Raw genomic sequence first — 26,489 nt, forward strand, 5'->3', positions numbered from 1 at the left:
AGAGAGACAGGGAGAGAAGAGAGAGAGAGAGAGAGAGAGAGAGAGAGAGAGAGAGAGAGAGAGAGAGAGAGAGACTGAGAGTCAATGAGTTGGGAGTCAGTAGAGTGAGTGCAGTCCAATGGAGTTGAATTCATTTTTGAGTTCATGCAATTCAGTGAAGATTAGGAAAAGCAATTAAAATCAGAGAAAACAAGGAGTCAGAAGATTTGGACAAATTTCCAGAGTTAGTTTGAGGCCAAGCAGAGCAAATCAGTGAGAAGGAAAGAACAGCCAGTTTTAATCAGTTAATTTAGAGAGGTGAAGTCAGAACATCTGAGTTGAACTAGCCAGCCATGGTTCAGAAAGAACTAGAAAGGGTGAGCTTATTCAACAATAAGCCTTTGAGATGACAATTACATCTAGAGAATAAAAGTTACACCATAATCAAGGCAACTCTTCTTTCTTTTCTTTTCTGTTCTTTTCTGTTTTCTTAGTTATTTTTTTATTCAAAATAGAATTTTTCACACAATATATTCTGATTTCAGTTTTCCCTTCCCCAACTACTCCCAGTTCCTCTCCACTTCCCCTTCTATCTGGAACAACACCTTTTCTGTCTCTTGTTAGAAAGAAAACAGATATCTCAATAATAATACTAAAATAAAATAAGATAAATCAGAATATGTTAAAACAACCAAACAAGAGAAAGAGTCAAAGAAAATGCTCAATTCATGCACATTGACACAGAGATACATGTTCCTACAAACTAAAAACCAGAAGCCATGATACATACTCAAAAGACCTCTATGGGGCAAAAAAATGTTCCAACTTAACATTATGAGATAATGAACTTCTAAATATTCATTTGAGTTTGGTTTGGTTTGGTTATCTACTACTGGGTATGGGACTACCCTTCTGAGTTTTTGTTTCCCCAGTGAAACTTCTGTAAAGAAAACTAATTTTTTGGTTTCAAGTGGTTATCAATTGGTGATGACATCCAGATTAGGGATGGGTACATGGTGTCCACTTCTTTTAGCTCTGGGTTACCACCTGCTGCCGACTGTGCAGACTCTGTGAGCTCATGAGTATAGGTTGTATTGTGCTTAGAAGGCCTTGTTTCCTTGGTGTCCTCCTTCCCCCTCCCTCCTCTGATACTTACATTCTTTTCTCCTCCTCTTCTGCAGGGCTTCCTGAGACTTGAGTAGAGAGATTTGTTGTAGACATCCCTTTTAAGGTTGAGTGTTCCAAGCAATCTTACGCTCTCTTTATTATCTTGCTCTAGGTCTCTGTATTTGTTCTTATCAGCTGCAAGAAGCTTCTATAATGGCAACTGAGCAAGGCATGGATTTTTAAGTATAGAAGAAAGTCTTTGGGAATTATTATACTGCTATGCTCTTTTAGCAAAGCAGTAGTATTTCATTTTACTTTAGGTCTAAGGCCTGTATATTCTTGTTTGGTGGGTTGAATATGTGTTCCATCTCTTGGAGTGGGTCTTTACTCAACTCTGATATTTGTTGGTTATTCCCACAAGCTTTGTGCCACTCAACTCTTAAAAGAAAGCATTTAATTTTGGGATTGTTTAAAGTTTCAAATGGTTAGTCCAGGGTCATCATGGGGAGCAGGGTTTCAGCCATGAGAGCATGGCATTAAACATTAGATTATAGTTTTTATTGTATTTGAAAGACAGAAGAAGAGAATAAATGAGACAATTTCTGAGTTTGGCTTTTGAAACCTCAAAGCCAACTCCTAGTGACATACTTCAAACAAAATTTGCATCTTAATTCTTCCTAGTATAAGGTCCAACAACTGGTAAATAAGAATTTAAATATATCAGCCTATGTTGGCCATTCTCATTTAAACCACAACACATTTCCACACACTTCATTTTGCCTATGGAAGTATGTACTAAGTAGCTCTAGATAATCATGAACAAGAAAGGAAGGGGAGAAGAGGAGGAGAAGGCAGAAGAAGGGAGAAAGAGAAGATGAGAAAAAAGTGACATATAATTTAAACATTTCAGTTGTTTCCTTTTTGCATATATAACACATATACGGGTGTTCAACTCATTATTATTTTAAAAAGCAGCAAAATTATAGTTATAAAGTAGCAATGAAAATAATTGCTTGCTGGGGATCACTACAAGGTGAAGAATTGTATTAAGGGGCAAAGCATTATGATGTTTGAGAAGCACTAAGTTATGCATTAAATACATACATATTTTAAAAACTTAATAGAGCAAAGAAACTTTCTCATTTATTTTTTGAGCAATGAAGTGAAATAAGATTGCATTTGCAACAGTAACTTTCAACACTAAAATATATGTGAAATATTAACATCTAACTTATAGAACTAATGACTATTAAACTTAATAAAATATATTGATCATCATAACAAAAGACAGAATGAATTAATTAGAAACTTTATAGAAAATGAACTACACCAACAACTTTGATTATTTTAAATTGCATTTTAATCTTACAGAAAAGATAAAAATATGTGTTTCATTGGGGTACCATGTAATGATGTTTCAAACATGTGTACTGTACATAATGTTTAATCAGGTTGCTTGGAAGTTTTAGAAGGATGAGTTGTTTATTTGTTCCTAGACTCAGCTGTCCTAAAATATGTCATATTCAAATGTCACCAAACACAAGACTGAAACTGTGATTCTGTTTGTTGTCTAATTTTAATGATATTTAAAGATGTAGAGTTAGCTGAGAGTAAGTTTAATCTCTTTCATTATTTTTAATGAAAATAAAATATAAGCATATTATTTCTTTATTAAGAAAATATAAAGCATATTGGAAAATTGTATGGGGCAATTGGGAGAGAGAGAGAGAGAGAGAGAGAGAGAGAGAGAGAGAGAGAGAGAGAGAGAGAGAGAGAGAACTCCAGAGACTGGGAGTGGTAACAAAGGCATGAAAATCTATGTCCATTGTCTAGGTTTCTTTTTAATATGGCCATGGCAGAAACTCAATAGGGACTGAGCCTAATTTTCTGGGTTGCTGTGGTCTGAGCCAATAGAGAGCCCATATTCTCTATCCATGTCTTCATGTCCTAGCCAGGAAGATGGCATGTGATATTTTTGTACTACTCTTTTTTTTCAGGTGGTGGAACCCCCTGCTGGTCATCTCTGACACTGCATTGTTAGGTATTGATCTGGGCAGCATTGTTCCCATTCTTCTGTGCAGGTGTCTCAAATGCAGTTAGTTGTACTAAGCTCTCTCAGGTTATCATGCATAATCAACCTATAGGTATACCATGTCAGAATAACTCTATCACAATCCCCAAATGTTCCTGAATTCCTACCTCATGTCCTGGCTAGATTTTAGTCAATTTGGCACATTAGATTTATATGTGGAAGAGAAGAGAATATGTCTACAATACTGTATAGACTTGATGTCCTAGAAAAGGGGGATTCTTGGGAGAAGGCATTTCCAATTTGTGGGTTTCTGTTTTAATTCCTATCTCCTGCAGGAGGAAGCATTTTAGATGATATCTAAGAGAGAAGTTTTTCTATGTTTATAGCACAATGTCATTAAAAGTTGTTTTTTTCCCTTTGCCATATTCATTTGGAAAAAAAAAATTAGTACTTAGTTTCCCAAAGAGCTATGGCCTATCCAGTCACATGTTCTTAGCTACCTAAGCAGTATCATGCCAGACATATATTTTATCCCAAGAAGTAAGCCTTAAATCCAACAAGAGAATGGTTAATAATTCTCACATCATGAGTGCCAGTCTTTCACCAGCATAACTTGTAGGCAGGTTACTGTTGTATATCATAGAGTTTGCAGATGAATTAATTTTTTTGTTTTATCCTCTGGTAGCATACAAAGTATTTTTATTTTTTTTAACTTTGCAAACTCTTGTTTTTATTTGGATTAAAAAGCTTTGATGAACACACATGATACGTACGTGGTATAGGAACAGTTACCACCTAAAACCTCAGATAATGATGTAGTGCAGAAATTAGAATAAACCAAATTTTAATCAGTTAAGGAAACAAATGTTCAACCTGAAAGTTTTAACATCAGTTTGGAGATAATACCATAAACAATAATCAGCAGGAGTAAAGGCTATACATATACATCAGCTAGCTTCATGTTCAATGAAACATGGAAATGTGGCCTACAGTAATATTATAACTAGTATTACTATTAGTAATATTATTACTATGTAGTACTAATACAGTAATAGGACTATACCATTAGTTTGTGAGAGTACCCTGTAGTCTTGGCAATAACAGACCGATTCTTGATTGGCCCCTATTTGAACCTTGTGGGTACAAGGCCCTGTGTTTTCTCACTGGTGCACCATGATAAGCACCAGAGAGAGCAGCAATATAGACTGAAACATGATCCTGACCAATTCTAGTGTAGGTTCCATCTGGTTCTTGGGCTATTCTAGATTCTTTCAAGAACTGTTCTTTAGATATGTTTTCTGAAGTCTGGAGATTGGCATATAGACTTGACCTTGACCAACAAAATTCCTTCTAAAGTTTTACTTAAGTCTGCCATATGTGCTGGACTATACAGGGTAAAGTATCAGGCAGATATTCTCCAATTTCTATTCAATAGACATAAATGGTGTCAGCCAAACTCAGGCCTGTTCTATGGGCATGGGTCTCTGAATGATGCTAGAATAACTTTACAGTCAGTGAGGTTTGGATCATTCAGAGGTTCTTCAGTTTCTATTAGATATTTAATCTCTTCACTGCAGAGCTTAACTAAGGTTCTGCAACAAAGCTGTGGACCATTTCTTCTGTCCTGCTCACAAGAGAGCACTGTCCCATATTTCACAGTGGTGATTCAATTTGGTGAGCATTAAAATGTCTTTCTCTCTGCTGATTGATCTACCTATGTCCTATTGGCCCAGTCTGTAGATAATAACTTGGAAATGGGAATTGTTGGACTGCTGCTGATTACTGGGTTATACAGTGATATGTCCCAAACTAGATTTCAACTTGAAAATTTGTTAAATGTCTTTTATCCAAAGTGGAAGTTGTCTTTTCCTATGGATGAATGGTTTAATATAGAATGCTCTATCCGTCATATATCCCTAAACAGTCTTTTCCTATTATTAAGCATGGTGTCTCTCATCTGCTTTCCTCCACTATTTTGGTGGTAATATGGTGAGTGATTTCATCTTTGTGTGTCTATAGAGAGCAATTTCTGGAACATTTTATGCAGTCACCATCTTTCTTAGCCAACTTCCTTAGGCCAATTAAAATCATTTTTCTGCATCAGCAGGTATATACCCTTATCACCTAATTAGGTATTAATTAAATATATGATGTGGGAAGCCTAAAAGATATGATGATCATATGAAACAAGGACTTTGCTCAGCAGAATATTATACAGTATTAATAAGTTCTCTTAAATCTTGCATATAAATAACTTAGACTACATTTCTAGTGGATAGGGTTTATTATAATTAACTAAATTTTTATTGCTTTACATTTTTATGAAATAATTTATTAAAACACAGGAAACATATAGATGACTTCATGCAGAAGAGCTCTTCCAATAGATCCCACTGCAAAATAGCATACATGTGCTGTACTGAGGATGTATTCATTGGGTGTGGCTCTGTAGAACCCATGATTGCACTATGACTTGCTGTGATTTTTTTGTAATGATTGCTGCTTGCTGAAAACAAAACTTTCTTTGAAGAGAGGCATAACCTCCACTTATCTGTGGGTATAAGAGTATGTCCTAATGTTCAAATGAGAATTATGCTGGTCTAGTAAAGTGATGGTAGTAGATTCCCGTCAATGATTCATGACTCCAAGTTAGTTGTTTGGTTACAATTCTGTGTATCTACAAATCCTTTCTCCCAATATGTTCAATTAGACATCTGTTTGTTATTGCCAAGACATGAGATTATATTATCAATAGGTATACTAATGCAGAAGGGGAAAATCTCATTGGATCCCTTCCCAGACAAAGAACTATAGGCAACTAATAACAAGTGAGAGAAGGAGAATTAGCTTCTTCAATGGATGAGTCTCTTTATTGGTTACTCAAAACACAGTTGTCAGCCCTGAAATCATATACACAGAGCAACACTAAACAGCCTCAGCATGTTGTATTTATATATTTATATGTTTATATGTTTATTTATATATATTTATATATTTATATGTTTATATGTTTATTTATATATATTTATATATTTATATGTTTATATATTTATATGTCCTAATAATAATTAAAAGAGGTCACTAAATTTAGAGGAAGTGATAGGGAGATATGGGAAGAGTTGGAGGGAGTTCTAGGACAGGGGCTGATATATTTATATTTTAATCAGAATTTTATTTTAAAAAAGAAAAAAAAAATAGCTTATAAGAAAAAAGAGTGAAATATATGCCTTTGGTTTAGCGTAACTCAGCAGGTTTTTATACACCATTGTTCACTTTGTTAGGGAATGAGTAGATGGTCTTGCTTTTTGCATGGATAGTATTTGTGTATTATAACCTAGAATCCAATGGAGCTTATGCAATTAGTTTTTTGAATATGGCCATAATAGAGGTGAAGAAATCTGGTTATTTTCTTTTGAGTGAGTTTTCAAACCCACAGAAATTATTTTATTTGGCTTTGATATTCATATAACATATATTTGGAAAATAGTTGCTATTTACTAAAGATACTCTTCTCAGAGCTAAAGCCCCCCCCCCCACACACACACACACTCTCTCACAAAAGAAGTGGCAGAGTGTAGGGGCCTGGTTGTTGTTATGCAGAGTTTAATATTCCCGGGAGGCCTGCTCTTTTCTGAAATGAAAGGAAGAAGGAGTAGATCTGGGGGAGAGAGTAGGTAAGGCATGTGAGAAACTGAGAGAAGAGGAAGAGGAAACTTCAGAAGGAAATGTATGAGAAGATAAAAAAGCCAGAAGGGATGGAGTACAACAAGAAAAAAAACAGTCTGTAAATCAACCTGTGAAAGTTCATCTGAGCTCACAGTATGGAGTCAGCATATAGGGCCTCTGCATATGTATTATGACTTTCAGTTTATTGGTTTTTTCTTTGTTTTTTTTTTTTTTTTTAAATGGGATTCCTGAGTGTGTAAACTAGTAGGTCTCTGATTCTTTGTGCCATTCTCTTGGGTCATTTCCCTTTGTTTTTCTATCTCGTCCAACTTTAATGTGATAGGGTTTTTTTTTTTTTTTGCTTTGTTTTATCTTATTTAATTTTATTAAATTTTAATTGTTGTGCTTGGTTGTTAGCTCTTAGAAGTTTGCTCTTTTCTAATGGGAGACCGATGGAGTGAATTCATATAGAACGGGAGGTAGATGAATAAATACTTATTCATCTTTATGTGGTTTTGTATTTACATAGTTTGAATTAAATTCTGTTTAGCGCATACTTTTTTGTTTACTACAACTATATGATTATTTTAAAGATAACTAAAATTATGTACTAATAGGCTAGAGAGATAGTTTGGTGGGTAAGTGTACCTTCTTTTCCAGAGGACACAAATGACATTACCAGCACCTATGAGAGTTAGTTGACAAACATCTAGAACTCTAGCTCCAGTTGATAAATTATCATTCTTTGACCTCTGCTGGCACCTAAAACATGTGGCATGTACTTATGCACTGATTATATGTATATGCATACAAATATAGACAGATAAAGAATATGTCTCTATCATCTATTTATATATCTATATACATATATCTATATCTATATATATCTTTATGAAAATGAGATACAGACACGTTTGACAAGTTTCACCTAGGAGCTTCAGAAATTTAGATAGATTATATCTCTGAAGTTCTATGTTTTTATCTTTTTTTGCTCAGTTCTATCAACACGAGATATGCTCCAAGGAACTCATTCTGTAGACCAGGCTGGCCTCGAACTCAGAAATCTACCTGCCTCTGCCTCCCAAGTGTTGGGATTACAGGCGTGCGCCACCACCGCCCGGTAACAATAATGATCTTTATTTCTGAATCTGTCACTGTATACCCGAAATTCTCTATCTTGTAATAAGTATAAAATATATTTAATTTAGTTCTTTCCATCTTATTTCTTAGGGCAGGCATCTCTAATACCGGCCCCTATGAACTTATTCCAAATATACTTCCTCTTAAGTTTTTGAATAATGTTTGCCTTTGTTTTATGATTGTTTTGTTTTTTGTTGTATAGCAGTAGAAATACAGGAAGATATGACATTATGTTGGATCATTGGAGGAAATAATTTATGTTAAATAACAGAAAAGGAATGAATTATTAACTTCATGAGAATTATAGTAACAAGGGATTATGGGAGAATATGTTGACTTAAGAAAAGCATTTAAGCTTGGGAACATTATATTTCAAGGGTCAATAGTCTATTTAGATGGGAAGTAGGTAAACAAAGTACACAATTAAGGGGATATGCTTCAAGATTGCTAGATTAAAGAAGAAGGAGCATTTTTAATCTCTCCTTTTAAATGAGAAATCTCTGAAAGACTCAAACCAATAAAAAATTGATGAACCAGAACTCTGAGGACCTACATTTATGTGACTCAGTAGAAGTTTTATGACTAGATAAACCTGGTGACTGGAAGTGGATTTAAAGACAGATAAAATGCAATTTCCATTTAGCAAGTTAGTTTTCTAAATTTTTGATTGAGAAGAGATTATTCTCTCATGTAATGTGTCCTGATTGAACTTTGCCCTCCATCTATACTTGTCAGTTTCTCCCCACAACCCCTTCCATCTGGGTTGATTCCCTTTCTGTCTCTCATAAAACAAAACTAAACAAAACAAAAAATCAAACTGTGTTTCTAAGAGATAAGCAATCATAGCAAAACAAGATAAAATAAAACCCAACACTTCAATGTCAGAAGAGTCAAACAGAAGAAAAAGAGCCCAAGAGAAAACATATGTGCAGTAGATATCATTTGATAGGTTCAAATTATAGGAACTGCTTTTTCAGTTATAATTTATAGAGAAAAACAATGTATCCTAATCTTTTCCCAACAGTTAGTATTAAATTGTTGACAAAACTTATTGTTCTTTGCCCAACTAGACATGTATATATTCATTTTAATTTCACTAGTTTATTAAACATTGAGTTTCTGGCCTTTGAAATTTTGTCTTAGGATAGGTATAGCAGGAGAAATCCAACATAATGACTTAAGAGAAATTCATAAAAATGTGGCAGGTTGAGCAATTTGTTGACATTCTGATAATCTCAACAAACTTGATGGTATAGGAAACACACACACACACACACACACACACACACCACTGCAGTTAAAAGATTGTTGACTTAGCCTTTTAGTGTGGTAATCAATAAAATAATATAAAGAAGAGATTATATAGTCTGTAGTTGTGGGGAGATGAAAACTGGGAAGATGAGAATGGCAAGAAAAACTATGAGTTTGGTTTTAAGGAAGTAAGACAGTTTTGAGTCAGGTCAAAGAGACAACTGTACATGTGAATTGTGAGTGCTTGGTTCTTCTAGAGCTGTAAAGCAAAGGTGCTGGAAGTGACATTGAGGTGAAGTAGTAGCTTGGCAAATAGATCTACGTATGACTGTGATAAAACAGTGTAACACGTTCAGTGAGTGGCAGATTTTTGACCCTTGGAATTTAACACAAAGGGGTAAGTTATAATAAGTAGACCTGGATCATAAAATCATAAAGTTTTAAAAGAGAAGTGGATAGTTGAGATAGAGTTGTTAATAGTACATTATTTTATAACTCAGGAAGTAGAGGAAACTTAAGATATCTAAGGTCAAATTGTATATGAGTAACAAAGCTAAATTTACAAAAGTTATTTAGTATTTGGCTTCAAATGATGCAAACAGACTATAACTTAATGATATTTAAGAGATGCTTTCTGACATGTGAAAATTATCTCTGGACTTTGCCCTTTCAACTGAGTTGAGTTTTTTTTTTTAATCCTTTTTTCTCCAGCACTCAGTGTATTGGTAATGGTTTACTTGTTGATAATAAAAATTCCAGCAGATAAAAATGATGGTGATATGTATTACATATTTTTGAGTGGTTCAAACTATTGTATCACTATTTTGAACTGATATTTTATTGACAATGTACAAGAAAAAAGTATCCCAAATTTTTCTTTAGTTAATATTAACTTCTTAGTAAATTTTACTGCTCTTTGTTGAACTACTTTCATTAATTACATGGGATATAATTTTAATTTGGTCTTCTCTATAGAATTACAAAAACAAATTGGAGAATTACATTTTTAAATATCTATTGAATCATAGGAGGTTGAGAATATTGGCATGAACTTATGGTCACTCTAAACTACAATGGAGAAGCAATGGGTAAGTTGGCCAACTTCATCTACCTTGTTGGAATGAGAAGAGTTTCCATTCTTCTCCGAGGAATCAATGGTACCAGTAAAAGGCAAGTTTAATGAAAATTTCCTTATAACATAGTGACATATTGATATTATATAAGATGTGATAGCATATAAAATGTTTAGGTAACAAGTATAAACCATTCAACATCAAAAGACCAGAACAATTTTGAGACTGAATGTAAAAAGGTGATAGATGGTAGTCAGCATCCAAACCAGAGAAATTTCATAACAAAGTGACGTGGGAAAAAATGCTCACAGAAGCACTAGTAAGCCTTGAAAGTAAAAAGAAGACATGAAAACTACTCTTTACCACCAAATTAAAAATTCCACCCACAAAAACAAAACCAGAAAATTGAAAATGTGTAATATAAAGAGAAAACAAAGAAAAACAAGTTTCAGTGACTAGAAGATCAGAGATAAAGGACAAAAAGGTGGAAAATGTACTAAATACAAATTCCCAAATATGAATAGTTGTGAAGATTAAATTTCTAGAAAGAAAATAAAACAAAGAAGTTGCACATATGAAATGAAAGCAGTTATGGTAGCATGGGGAAGACCTACTATGGTAGCAAGTCCAAGCCAGACCAAATGTTAGCATGTGGGGGGTATGCATAAAATTCCACCTCGAGCCAAGAGCATTCGACAGTTGATAGCTACTAGGAGAGGAAGAGTCAATTTCCTTCAAAAGTGTAGTCACTTTTGAATTCAAAAGTGTAAGTCAACCGCATTCTAGGTGAAGGTCGTACAATCAAGAGTATATGTACAACACAAACTGGACTTTAAGGTTCATTTAAAGAGAGAAGGGAAATATGTAAAAACAAAGTCGTTTGAGAAAGGAAAATGGGCAGATCTAAAAAGAATTGGCAGTGAATAGGTTCAAAATACTCTATATGAAATGCTTAAAGAACTAATTTAAAATAAGGGGCACCAAAACAGCCAAGAAGGCTAGATTTCTGTAATTCATTTGAACTGATGGAATGACTCATGTGTCCTTTATATTAAGCACAATGTCTAATGTAACATACAGAGAAACCAAGCAAGAGAAATAAAAATATACAAATACCAAAAAGCAGTTCTAAATAAACTCCAAGTTATCCACAGAAAATAGGAGACAAAAAGATTCTAAAAGGAACACAATTACTGAATATGAGATATTACATTACTTATGGACATGCAATAACTTAAAGAATATTGTTAGATTGAATTAAAAGCTATGGGTCCTATACAACCTTATGTAAAAATTAACACTTTAGTTTAATTGGGAGTACTGGAATTAGAAGTGTCTATGGGAGTTGCTTTGTTTTTTTAAACAAAAACCAGGAATGGCTATATGAATTACATATTAAGTTCTATGAACACACAATTAGGAAAGAAGAAAACAAGAAAGCAGGAAAGCAAGCAAGCAAGCAAGAAAGAAACAAAGAAAGAAAGGAAGAAAGAAAGAAAGACATTATATAATAAAGTGTCATTTGGTCAAGAAGACTCAACTTTGTAACTTGTGAAAAATAGTGTTGCTATGTAATAACTGTCAACTGAAGAAAACTTTTGTTTTCTGCAGTATTAACAATAGGGTGGGTCCTCTTTTTCAATTATATTCTGACACTGACTGTACATACATGAAATTCCGATAGGAGATTGTCCTACCTTCATTTTAGATGCCTATCATTATCCCCAAGGTCATACAGCTGCACTTCTATCAACTTGGCTACAATTTAGGCTTGGCTAATTAACCCAAGCAGATGAGAAAACTGAGAAAAAAATGTCTTTGTGGCTCATCATAAAAGATAAGACAAAGAGCCTGGATTAAAAAAGCATAGGGTAAGGTTTTGACATGGGAAATGCACATGACATTTACATGTTGACAACTGTGTGGACTTATGAGTGGACCAGAATAGTATAATCTATACAAATAGATTTGGTGGGTCTAGTGGTGCAAAACCACAATCCTATCACTTGCCTGAGGCAGGAGGAAGGTTAGTCAGAGTCCAAAAAAAAAAAAAAAACAAACAAACAAACCCTGAAATACATAGCAAAACATTTTTTTCAAAGGGGAAATAAAAGAAAATAGGTAATGTAGAATGAGTGAGGGGGAGGGGAGAAGGGAGGGGGCAGGAGAGAGGAGATGGGGAGGGTTAGTGGGGAGGAAGAAGGAGAAGTGATGTCTCCCTCTCTGGTTGGAAGCAGGACTCTCTGACAGGAGAAACATCTTTCGTTCTACTCTCAAACACAATTAGTCAGATAGTTTCTTTAAGGCAGCTAAAAAAGAAGGAAAGATTACAGATCTGATGACTTGTTGAGAAGACTGTTTGTTATAATGTGGGAACTAAGTTTTAAAACAAGCACAATCTGTATATTGCACACTTACATTATAGAATTGCCAGTATAAATCACAGTTACTCTCTTCAGTATGTGAAAAAAATTGTTAAACATTGAAAATGTGAATAGATATGCCAAACAACTGAAGTTTGATACTTTCATATTACTCTTACAAAAACGTTCAATAAAGGATAATGAAGACATTAGCAGCATTATCAACCCAAAGAATATAAAAACACACAACTCTGCAAATAACAGCAGCACAGCATCAATTTTTTTAATTTCACTGAAGCTCACTAAAAGAATAAATTTGAGGTGTGAAACAAAATAAGAAAATGGATGGAATTAAAGTCATACAAAATATATTCTTGTAAAACTAAAACTCAATGGAGAAAGATAGGCAAATATGAAAATACATAGAGTTTTTTTAAATGAACATAATTTAAAGCATCAGGAGGAAATCTCAAGGAAATTCAAATAGAGAGGACTGATTGAAAGTGAGACTTGAGATACATTACACACTTGCTATATCACCAAGAATTAAAACAAGGAAAAAAGCCTTCATTTGATTCTGTTAGCTCTAACACTAGCTGAGAAACAAGCAACACAAGATTTCACCTCACACCAGTCAGAATGGCTAAGATTAAATACTCAGGAGACAGCAGGTGTTGGCGAGGATGTGGAGAAAGAGGAACACTCCTCCACTGCTAGTGGGGTTGCAAATTGGTACAACCACTCTGGAAATCATTCTTGTGGTTCCTCAGAAAACTGGGCACCTCACTTCCAGACAATCCTACTATACCACTCCTGGCCATATACCCAGAGGATTCCCCAGCATGTAATAAGGATACATGTTCCACTATGTTCATAGCAGCCCTATTTATAATAGCCAAAAGCTGGAAAGAACCCAGATATCCCTCAACAGAAGAGTGAATGCAAAAAATGTGGTATATCTACACAATGGAGTACTATTCAGCCATTAGAAACAATGAATTCATGAAATTCTTAGGCAAATGGACGGAGCTAGAGAACATCATACTAAGTGAGGTAACCCAGGCTCAAAAGATCAATCATGGTATGCACTCACTAATAAGTGGATATTAGCCTGGAAAACTGGAATACCCAAAACATAATCCACACATCAAATGAGGTACAAGAAGAATGGAGGAGTGGCCCCTGGTTCTGGAAAGACTCAGTGTAGCAGTATAGGGCAAAACCAGAACAGGGAAGTGGGAAGGGGTGGGTGGGAGTATAAGGGGAGGGAAGGGGGCTTATGTGACTTTCAGGGAGTGGGGGACCAGAAAAGGGAATATCATTTGAAACATAAATAAAAAATATATCAAATGAAATAAAAAAAAGAAAGAAAGTAAGAGCAACTCAGAAAAGAGAATCAGGCTTAGTTGAAAAGAGAAAACTAATAAAGAATATCAATGAAAAAGCAATTCTTTGGGCTCTCCCAGTACCCCACAAATACAGAGGTGGCAGCCCTCAGCCAACCATTGGACTGAGCACAAGGTCCACAATGGAGCAGCTAGAGAAAGAGCCAAAGGAGCTGAAGGAGCTTTCAGTCCCATAGGAGGAACAATATGAACCAACCAGTACCCTCAGAGCTCCCAGGGACTAAACCACCAAAGAGTACACATGGAGGGACCCATGGCTCCAGCTGTATATGTAGCAGAGGATGGCCTTGTTGGACATCAAAGGAAAGAGAGACATTTGGTCCTGAGAAGGCTGGATGCCCAAAAAGAGGGGACTTCCAGGACAGGGAAGCTGGAGTGGGTAGGTTGGTGAGCAGGGGAAGGGTGGATGAGATAAGGTGTGTTTTCAGAGGGGAAATCAGGAAAGTGGATAACATTTGAAATGTAAATGAAGAAAATATCTAATAAAAAAAAGAAATGAGGAAAAAAGAAATTAGTATTCCAATATGACAAAAGAAAGAAAAAAGAAAGAACAAATAAAAAAAGCAGAAAAAAAAAAAACCCCTGACAAAATTCACAAGATAAACAATTTCCAGCAGTATACATACCGTGGAGTCACAACTGACAATAACAGTAGTTGTACTGACTCAGTATGACTGTCCTCTTAGAGGCTGTGCCAGCTTCTGACTAAGACAGATTCAGAAACAATCAACCATTGGACTGGGCCCTGAAACCCCAATGGAAGAATCAGGGGAAGGACTGAGGAGCTGAAGGGGTTTGCAACCCCTAGGAAGAACAACAATATCAACCAACCAGACCCACCCAGAGCTTTGCTTGGACTAAACCACAAACCAAAGAACATACATGGGTAGCTCCTTGGCTCCAGCTACATATGTAGTAGAGGATTGCCTTATTTGGCATCAGAAGGAAGTGAGGCGCATGGTCCTGTGGAGGCTTGTTTCCCAGCTTAAGGGGATGATAGAGGGGTGAGTCAGGATAGTGTAGGTGAGTGGACAATTACCATCTTAGAGTCAAAGGAGAGGGGCGATGGGACGGGGTGGTTTGTGGAGGGGAGACCAGGAAGGGGGATGACGTATGAAATGTAAAGTATAAAATAACTAATTAATAAAAAAGAGAAAAGTATACATATAAACAAAAAAGCAGGTTGACTACTCAAAAATTGTAACCATCAGGTATAAAATGTGAAATAGGTAATTTTATGGCAGCATAACTATTAAAGGAATCTCTCTCCCCTCCCCCTCTCTCTCTTTCTCTCTCTCACTCACTCACTCACACACACACACACACACACACACACACACACACACATACAGGTTGCTTCAAAATTCCTTTCAAATATCCAGTCTTAGATATTTAAACTTGTGAATTTTACTAAATTTTTTTACTAAAATTTTGGGAAATAATAACTGTTTTATTTCTACTCCCCCAAATCTCCCAAAATAGTTCGGTATAAATTTATTGAAGAGGTAATATCTAGATATCAAATTAAAGCCAATAAAACATTTTTTGAAACTTTTGATGGATTTCTTTTATTATTGTATATGCATAAGTGTTTTGACTGCATGTTTAAAGGTGTACCGAGGGCATACCTGGTGCCCAGAGAATTCAGAGAGAAGGTATTGGATCCCCTGGAATTGGAATTATTAGAGGGTTTTGAGCTACCAGTTGATGCTGGGAATCAAACCTGGGTCCTCTAGAAGAGAAATAAACAATCTTAATGATTGTACCAACTCCCCAGCCCAATATACATAGTTTAAAATATATGTTATTAAATATTTTGTGAGTTAACATACAAATATCCTTTAAAATACAGAAGTCATAAAACTTCATGCCATAATATAATGTGCTTTATTTTCTATGACTCAAGGATGGCAATTTTTGAAGAACAATTATTGAAACCCATGATAAAAACAGACAAAATAAGAATAAGACCCATTCTATCAATCTAGTAGTAAATTTAATTTGGCAAAGATGATGAGACAAGAGTAGATGAATACCCAGAGCTAACAATATGGTCAGCATTCCATATTTGTGGGTAATCCATTCATAAATTCAATAACAAGTATATGCTGATTGCTTTTAAAATATAATATATGATTTATCACTACTCAGTTATTCTTTACATGAAATAGAACACCAAAAGTAGGAAATGAAATGAACAAGAGTGTTCTTCTGACAGTGTTTATTGGTTTTGCAAATGACATAACCACTTTAAGAAAGTGGTGTATTTATTTTTACAATTGTTATTCATTATTTTTTAATTAAATAAGTACTACATTTATATCATTCTCCTTTCTGAATTTCCATGTTCTACACAATTCAATTCCTTCTCAAATTGATGACATCTTCTTTACCTGTATGTGTGTGTGTGTGTGTGTTTGTGTGAAATACTAACTGATGTTGAGTCTATTTAGTTTTATACACATTTATTTATAGAGATGATTACTTGAGTTTGGGGTTTGATGATCATTTAAGGGATCTTATTTCAGAAAAACTATTTCTCCATTTCTCATAAGCCATTATTGATTCCTGAGGTTCTTAATTTGGTAATGGTTCCTTATGAGATATTCCCATTTCATTTTGGCTTATTGAGAGATATTTGTCCAGTTATGATTTAGGCAAGCATACAGTGGGAATCATAGGTTCAGCTTCCCTTTTATATCTAAGAGACACACTCTTTCATCAAACTTCTTCCTCTGACTCTTACAATCTTTCTGCATCTTCTTCTAAGATATACCTTGAGCCTTAGTTGTAAAGATTATATTTAGATGTATCATTTGGGGCTTGGCATCCATAATCTGTGGGTGAAAGGAAATGTATCTTTAGAATCTAGAAGTGATAATGCTTTAAAAAGGATGTTAGAGTTGATTCACTGGCCATAGAGAGGTGTTTAGATTTACAGTAATAGGCAAGAATTCCCTTCTGTAGAGCAGACCAGACCATAAGTCTAATTAGATGTCTATTGGTTATTGCAATGCTGTAAGTGACAGTTTTGTGGTTTGGGAACATTATATCTGGGCAAAAAAATATTATTTTTCTTCTCAGGTAGCTTGCATAACATCTTCAGATTCTGTGATAGTCACCTCTTAGAGTGGTGGCTTCCAGATCTGATCAAGTTTGATTCGTTTACGTCCTTTGTCTAAAGCATATGGAGTATTTGGTGTTTTTATGAAGAGAAACTTAACTTTTAATTTCTAGGAGGCAACATAGTGTAATGGCCATAACCTATGTTGGTTGTGATTGGAATTATTATCACACAATTCTTCGGTATGATCAAATGTTCAAAATCAATGATAACCACTAACTCAGTGAAAGCAGGTTTCAACTGTGCATTTTCTCTCTAGACTTAATACCACTGTAGTCAATGACACATCAGTACAAAAGGAATAACCCCTTAAAATGAGCTAGCCAGTTCCCTTTATGTTTTATCTTCAACCATTTAGGTCTCTTGGTTTTCTGAAGGCTTGAAACCATGACGGAGAATTCCTGTGGTTGTCCATAATAAAACCAAAAGAAAGTGAAGATTTTTTATTCTTTTCAAGACTGAAGAGTGATTATATCTTTCTTGGGTATCTTTGGCTATTGAAGCAGAAGCAGAGGTAACTAAATTTGACTACAGGAAGCTAATCTGACTGAAGAGCTGTTTTACCAGTGAATAAAAAGATATAGTCAGTTAGGTCTACAAGGGAGAACAAGTGATTATTCCTATTTCATTAGAACTTTTACATATGAAATGGACTCTAAAGAAGGAAAAACTGAGTCCAAAATTTAAGCAAAACATATACCTGTGCCTGCCTTTGCCTGATCTGACCAAGTAAGATTTTCCAAAGAAGACTGTAACTGCCCATATCAGCTACATCCCAGTTACATATGCAGATACACACACACACACACACACACACACACACACACTCGTATGTATTGCAAGAAATTTAAAAGGAACACTCAACCATAATAACTAAACAGGAAGAACATGCTGTTTTGATTGGAAGCCAGGTGTATTGGGGACATCCTCAATTTCAAGCATTTAATTGGAGGACAGGAGCTCAGAGCTTGTCTTATCTACAGAGTGAATTGGAAGTCATATTGGGTTGTATGAGATAATGTCTTGAAATTAACTACACTAAACAAACAAAAACATCTGCCTCTTTAGTAAATAGACATAATCCCTAACTAAATATTTGCCCTTATATACACAGATACATGTAGTCCTCACTCCTAATCATGAAGCTTTCTCTTTACAACAAAGACTGTTAAAGAAAACCACAACCAATCAAAATGCAAAGTTGTAGAGCTCAGCTCAACTGATACATCTAAACTTAACTTTTAAATGTAAGGTTCAGGATTCATTCTGGAGGATGGAGCAGATAGATTCTAAAAATCAGAGGACTGAGTTTGCTGTGAGATTGTACCCCCTAGTCATGTCAGAAGACACACCAATGAAATCTCATTCACACAACTGACCAAATAGCAACTGAAGACAGTAGCAATAGACATGCTAAAGTGGAAGGGGAACGGATGAATTGTCCTTCCACAAAGAACTACAGACAGAACAATCATGGAATGATGAAAGGATAGTAATCATTTTCCTGACAGAAGAATACACCAACAGGTTACATAATACCTATTTATTTAACCTGAGAACATATAAATTCAAGAAACATACAGACTTAGCAAGGTATATATATATAATTCAGGAAAAGAGAGCATAAATATAAACAAGATTAAGGAGAGGTATATGGGAGAGAGGGACTATAAGAAGGAAATGGTAATGGGAAATAAAGTAATTGCATAAAAATCTCAACAACAAAAAATTAAAAACCCTTGTAAGATTGGAAAGTACTTTTATAACAAAAATAACATAAATGTAAACTCATTATCTATAAGTATAAATAAAATAGTAAGCCTATCTCATTTAGAAATGATGCTGTGTGAATAATGTGTTTATTTTTGAAATTATACTCAATAATATAATATGTCAGTTTTAGTTAGTAACTTTGTCATAATTTTAATTGTATGCATTCCATCATTTCCGTTATCACTAAAGAATTTAGCTTACCAAAACAATTCTATGGTTTTGAAAGCGTTTTGTTTCCAAAATGTTTTGAAAGAAATTAGGTCATATCAATAATTTAGTTCATTTTAAAATGGTACCACATAAATATCCTGCTGACCCTGGAACTTCTTGGAACATTCTCCATCTAAATTACACTGGCTGTCTTGGGTCACTAATGTGCTTTTCAGTAAATGGTATCATCTGTGGCATCAATTTCACTGTGCATACCAGTGTTTAGTACTTTTCTCTTCTATTTAAAACCAGAGAGAACAAATAGAATAAGGAACTAAACTGATTTTCTCTTAGTACACCGATACCATACTTGTCATGTGATTATGTATTTTGTTCTGATACTTTTGTTTGAATTAGCACTTATGTTATCTGAAAGCACACTTTGCCTCACGTGGAGAAAAGCTGCCCCACAGTTGTCTGTACTATCTAGAGAGTTTTATGGTAGAGATTATCATACAGTTTGCCAGCTGGTCAAAGATCAATTTAAAACCAGCTCAGGAAAATGTTTCAGTGTGGATTGTTATAAAAAAGAAACAGTCTTAGCTCCAATCTTATTCTACAAAACATGTATGAAAGGTATGTCATAAAGTTTGATAAGGTTATCACTTGAAATTGGATTGATCATTTTGCAACAATGTAGGAAATACAGAAATGAGAAACTTGTATAGTATATAGTAAAACAGAGACAGAAAGTATGGGGAAAGAGAAGTTTGATCGGTGTCAAATAGAAAACATATTACTATGAGATTTAAAGAAGGAATAATTTCTCCTGTCAGTTTCTTCAGAAGTCATAGAAAAATAAAACAATGTTAAATGATTCCCAGGTAAGTTTTCATAATAATTTAGTTATTATCTGAGAAATGTATCTTTAAAGACAGTGTGCATTACTCTGTCAGTTTTCTTTATTAATGACAGTCATTGGCATTGTCACTGTAAACTAAGTGGCAAGAACAAACTCTTACCTGGACAAGCATCAGAATTTTATAATCAGGGAAGGAGGGAAGGAGGGAAGGAGGGAAGGAGGGAAGGAGGGAGGGAGGGAGGGAGGAAGGGAGGGAGGGAGGGAGGGAGGGGAGAGAGAGAGAGAGAGAGAGAGAGAGAGAGAGAGAGAGAGAGAGAGAGAGAGGCCCTTGGGGTTCCACAACACAGCTTGCCTAGGAATCTGATGAACATGCAGATTTTGGATGTGCTGACTTCATGGTTTTGAGACATCATGTTTGGATCCTGGAAGGCTAGTTTTGATGAAATCATGGGCAGTTCTGACATAGTGTATTTGGCCTATTTTAAGAAAATCTTAACAACGTGCTGCCTATAAACATGGAGGTTGCTTGTCTATTAATGATTCAGGTATCAAAAACGTAAGGTATTTCTTACCCTTTGTAATCAGACTAGACATTTTCTTAACTATAATTAAAATTTCCAAAATATTTGGAATCTGTCAAAATGATAAATATTGATGAAAATTTTATGGTTACATTATTTATGATAGTCATATTCTTGCATATATAACTGCAATAATTGTTTATAACCACAATAAATCACCTTAAATTGAGACACAAGTTAGCAATCTGGAATCATTAAATTACATTTTTGAATTTATAGATATTCACTTTTCACTTGTGGTGATAGACATTCAACACAGAGCCTTGTACATGCTATCCCTGAGATGGATTCTCATCCCTGTAAAATATCCATTTCCTAATGACCAGTGTAACACTAAAGCATCAGATCAGGGTGCTTATTATTCTCAATTGCTTATACAGATAGCGATTCACCTTCAAGGTGTTTTACATCTTTTTCTAACTTTTTTTTGGCAAAATATATTATAAGTTGAGAGGTAGGAAGGCCACTATTACTGCTCTGTTAAGCTTAGGAAGGTGACATTGGAAGTGCCGGTGTCATATTTTTCTCTTCTTTCACTCCATTACCTGATGTAATGAACCAAAAAAGGAGATCTTCAGTCTTTCCTCATATTTATTCTCTCTCTCTCTCTTTATTTATTTATTTCTTGAATTCCTGATTATAATGGATCTATGTATAAGCCTATATGTGGAATTCAGAAAACAGGTCCATGTAATAATGGTTAATTTAAAAGGTAATAGAATCTTGAGCAAGATGATTTTATTTAGAAATCTGTGCTGAATAATTGATGGTTAAGAGGGGGTGACTAAATAAAATAGCTTTCTAAATAAACTTAATCTAGGAATCAGTTGATATAGTTGATAACCATGGACTGAATTAGTCTTAGGTGAATATTTGTTTAACAAGTCCCTGAAAGACAATGTTTCTCTAAAATCAGCCATCACCTCTCCATCTTACAATCTTTCTGATTCTCCTTCTACCTATTGCTCAAAGATCTTAGGGGAGGGATTTAATAAAAACACCACATTTATGGCTGAGTGCTCCAAAGTCCCTTATTCATGGTGTATTGTCCAGTTGTGGGTCTTTGTGCTAATTACCATCTACTGCAAGCACATGATTTTCTGGTGAGGGTATTTCAATATTTGGGTATAGAAATATCATTGGAAGTCATTTTATTGCCTTTTTACTTTAAGAGAATAAGAGCAGGTTTTCTCCGGGGGCCAGACTGATCTTTTCTATATATCCCTGGCTGGTTTGGAACTCACTATGTATATAAAGTTGACTTTTTCTTTGCCCTAACTAAATATATTTGTCTCTGCCTTCAGAGTACTAAATGATGTGAGCCACCATTACCAGCCCCTATCAACTTTTTTAAGAATTGAAAAAAATAGCATTTTTATTTCATTTCATGTTCTTTTGAAGATTTTTGTACTAGCTACATCCTAGTCTTGGGTAACACTATTAAACTGCATTTAATTGATTATCAGAGAAGCTGGGAAGTGATTTTTGTTTAATATGCTTCAGATATTGATGTATACTTCCTTTACTTATTTCTAATTGGATAGCATTTTATAATCTAACTTTGATATTTGACATCAAATATTTAGCATTTATATACACACAAATGTAGATTATCTTTTAAAAATATAAGGAGTTAGGCATAAGGTAACTGAAAGTATTATCTGACTGAAAGATATACTGACAATGATGGGAAATACACTTTTTATAACACTCCTAGAAAACACAGAAAACAATCAAATAACAGATAACCAGAAGAGAAGAGAAAACCTACACAACCACAACAAAATTACAGGAACTAATCAAAACAACTCATCAATAACTCAAATTAATAGTCTCAATTCCCTAATGAAAATAGAGAATAACAGATTGGTTTAGAAAGCAGAATCCATCTTCTTGTGGTTTCTATGATACATACCTTACCATCAGAGACAAACATCATTTTAAGGTAAAAAGATTGAAAATGTTATTCCAGGTAATGAAAAACAGATGTATGCTGATGTAGCTGTGGTACATTTATACAACAGAATAGAAACAAGCTTGCAATTCCAGCAGCCATTGAGGAGTGTTCCTTTTTCTAGTGGAAAAAAGATATACTTTCAACAAACGTTGCTGGTTCAATGGGAGGTCAGCATGCAGAAGAATGCAAATCAATCTATTCTTAGTTCAAGATTAAGCTCAAGTCCAAGTGGATCAAGGACCTCCACGTAAAATCAGACACACTGAAACTAACAGAAAAGTAATTGGGGAAGAGTCTTGAGCACATGGGAACAGGGGAAAATTTCCTGAACAGAACACCAATAGTTTATGCTCTAAGATCAAAAATTGACAAATGGAACCTCATAAAATTATGAAGTTTCTGTAAGGCAAAGGACACTGTCAATAGGACAAAATGGCAACCAACAAACTGGGAAAAGATCTTTACCAACCCTCCATCTGGCAGAGGGATAATATCCAATATATACAAAGAACTCAAGAAGTTAGACTCCAGAGAGCCAAATAACCCTATTAAAATATGGGGTACAGAGCTAAACAAAGAATTTTCACCTGAGGAATATTGAACAGCTGAGAAGCACCTAAAGAAATGTTCAAAATCCTTAGTCATCAGGGAAATGCAAATCAAAACCACCCTGAGATTTTACACCAGTCAGAATGGCTAAGATCAAAAACTCAAGCTATTAATTTTAAACTCATGATTTTCTGCTACTATGCTATAACTTATCTTCAAATTCCATTCCTTCCACTTTCCAAGAATCTAAGACAAAATAAAACTTTTACTCAAAATTATCTTAAGAAAAATATATATAATAAAAATGAGATGAGAGCACAATGTTTTAACCTATCCTGTTTAACACAATCAATAGTTAATAAGAAACTCTAAAGTCAATATACTGATAATATTACAGTCTTTAAAACCATTTTAAATTACATAGTAATTATAAGGATCATGTCAAAAGCAATATAACCAATTGCATGTGTCCATATAATCTCTTTTTACTACAAGAATATATACTGTGTTTGAGAGTGTATTCTATGATGTTACAGTTACATTATTTAAATTATACTAAGAATTTTACTGTCTGTAACAATCTCCTTCAAAAAAAGTAACTTAGACCTTCTGAGTCTTTTTGTTTTTCTTAGAAGTTCTTTGAAATAGATACTATTGTATCTCAATAAGATATTTGAAAACCTAAGGAGGCATAGCTTAAGTGACTAAAGCAGGAAAATTACTGGAAGAACTCTGATGTGAATTTTTTTTAGCTTTTCATTTAATTGTCTATTGACATGCAGTATTTTGAATAATAAAGATCTGTTTTTAATCTATTTAGTAACGTTTTTCATTGTAGGACCCTAGGTCTGAGGCACATTTAGATGCATTCCTGATCAATGTTTATTTTAATAAAGAAAAATATAAGTAAGTCTGTCTTGATATTTTTCTATGCATTTATAGTTTCATAATCTTGATGCCTTCTCAACCTGTGATATTTAAAAAATACATTAAATTTATTATTTTTAACTTTTATTGGGGGGCATAAATGCCACTTACATTCAAGGAGGTCAATGAACAACTTTCTGGAGTCAATTCTTTTCTCCTGCCTTTTGGGTTCTGTGAATCAAAATCAGGTCTCCTGACTTGGCAATAAGCACCTTTACCTACTGAATTATTTTATTATTCTTTAGAAGTTATTTTTGTTAGTAATTCATGGAAACTCATTGTATTTAATTTGCTAGATAAGAGTTCCTTGATATCTAAACTCTATCAGAAACATTTTCCATGTTATTAGCGATTATAAAGGGCAAATGATTTCATTCTCAACACAAAGTAATTAAAAAACCTTAAAAATAAAACAAGGAAGCAGACCCTTGCTTACCATTTCCTTACAAAACATAAACAGATAAATTAGGCAATGTGGTGGTGAATGCCTTTATCCCATACCATGGGAAGCTAAGAAAACTGTTGAAGGCAGCCTGGAATATACAGAAACTGACAGGCTACCATAAAAACAAAACAAAAGCAACAACAACAGCAGCAGCAGCAACAACAACAAAAATGAGCCATAGTCTCAAAACCTCATGTGAAATAAAATGAAGAAATAAAATAATACATTAAGCATTCTTAACTTACAGAAATATTCTAGGCTTCTCAAATATAACAAACATCTATTTGTAGTCTTTGATACACTTAGGCTACATGATACTCCTGAGTATATAGCAAGTTACATTATTTAATTTTATTTTTCTGTTAGGAAACATCTTTATTTCCCAGGCCGATCACCAATTAGCTAAGTAGCTGATGAAGACCTCGAGGTTCGACTATACCTGCTTCTATCCCCCCCCCCCCCCCCCGAGTGCTAATGTGATTACATTGTAACACCAGGCCTTGTTTTTATGGTGCTAAGCATTAAACCCAGGGCATCATGCAAGCGAGGTAGGTACTCTACCAACTAAAACATATCACTGGCCCAACATATTGGTGATTTAAATGCCTATTAAATCATCTTTGCTTAAGTCTAAACTATCACCCTTTCCAGTAGTTTAATCACTATGACAAAGGACAAATGACTTACTTGTTGTGGAAGACAGGTTGGTTGGAAACCACTCTATCACAGCACGTGCTTCCTGCATGTGAGTTATCTCATCAAATTCTTCTAAGTAAATGTGACTTAGGGAACTTTGGAACTTTCCCCAGGTCATTCATATAGTGCCAAGAAACTTTCTAATATTGATAGTGGACATGAATCTGCAATTATTATTGAAAATATATGACAGGTTAAACTCCAATGTTGCTTGTAATTGAAGGAAAGGGCATTGCCTTTGGAGATATCTATGACATTTCCGCTGACTATGGACGTTGAACTACAGAGGTGCTGAACAAGTGCTCAGTGAATAAACATTTTAGTTATGGATCTCTTTTCTTTCTCTCCTTTCCACATCTTATATCTATGTCCATCCCTCTCCTTGGGTATAGAGTAAAAAGAGAGATAAAAATAATAATTCTGGTTTAGTTTTTCTACCATGTATAAATCCAACAGACCTTCATTAAAACTAGAACTTAGCATATCAACTCAAAAACAAAGATTTATGTGAAATGAGTTGCTCAGTCTCAAATATAAGCACTTAGTTGTGGAACAAGATCTCCTGTTTCTAGATCAGTTAAATGATTAGAATGTCCAGTTCCCATAAATTTAAAAATGGATATAACTATCCCAAGCTCTCTCTGGTTTTAGAAATAAATACACCAAACCCTGATACTATTGCTGATGCCATAGCAAGTTACATTATTTAATTTTATTTTTCTGTTAGGCAACATCTTTATTTCCCAGGCCGATCACCAATTAGCTAAGTAGCTGATGAAGAACTCGAGGTTCGACTATACCTGCTTCTATCCCCCGAGTGCTAATGTGATTACATTGTACCACCAGGCATTGTTTTTATGGCCTTGCTGACAGGAGCCTGGTATGCCTGTACCTCTCGAGGTTCTACCAGCACCTGATTAATATGGATGCATATACGCATAGCCAACCATCAGTTTGAGCCTAAGGGCCCTAATGGAAGAACTGGGGGAAGGACTGAAAGAGCTGAAGGAGAGAGATTGTAACCCCATTGGAAGAAGATTGTCAACTAACCAGACCACCCAGGCATCCAAGGGACAAAATCAGCAACCAAAGAAGGGATCCATAGCTCCAGCTACACATGTAGCAGAGGATGGGCTTATCTGGCATCAGTGGGATGGGGGGTCCTTTGTCTTATGGAGGCTCAATGCTCTAGCATTTAGGGATGCTAGAGCCATGAGTGAGGCAGGAGTAGGTGAGTGGGTGGAAGAGTAAATACCATCAGTAAGTAAATGCCCTCATAGAGGTAAAGGGGAGGAGGGATGGGATGGAGGGTTTTGGGAGGGAAAACTGGAAGGGGGAATATTATTTGAAATGTAAAAGATAGATGTCAAGGTGGAGCAGTCTCTGGATGGCCTTTCCCCTTCATTCT

Source organism: Apodemus sylvaticus, chromosome 4 (genome assembly GCF_947179515.1).
Source record: "Apodemus sylvaticus chromosome 4, mApoSyl1.1, whole genome shotgun sequence".
In the NCBI taxonomy this organism is placed as follows: Eukaryota; Metazoa; Chordata; class Mammalia; order Rodentia; family Muridae; genus Apodemus; species Apodemus sylvaticus.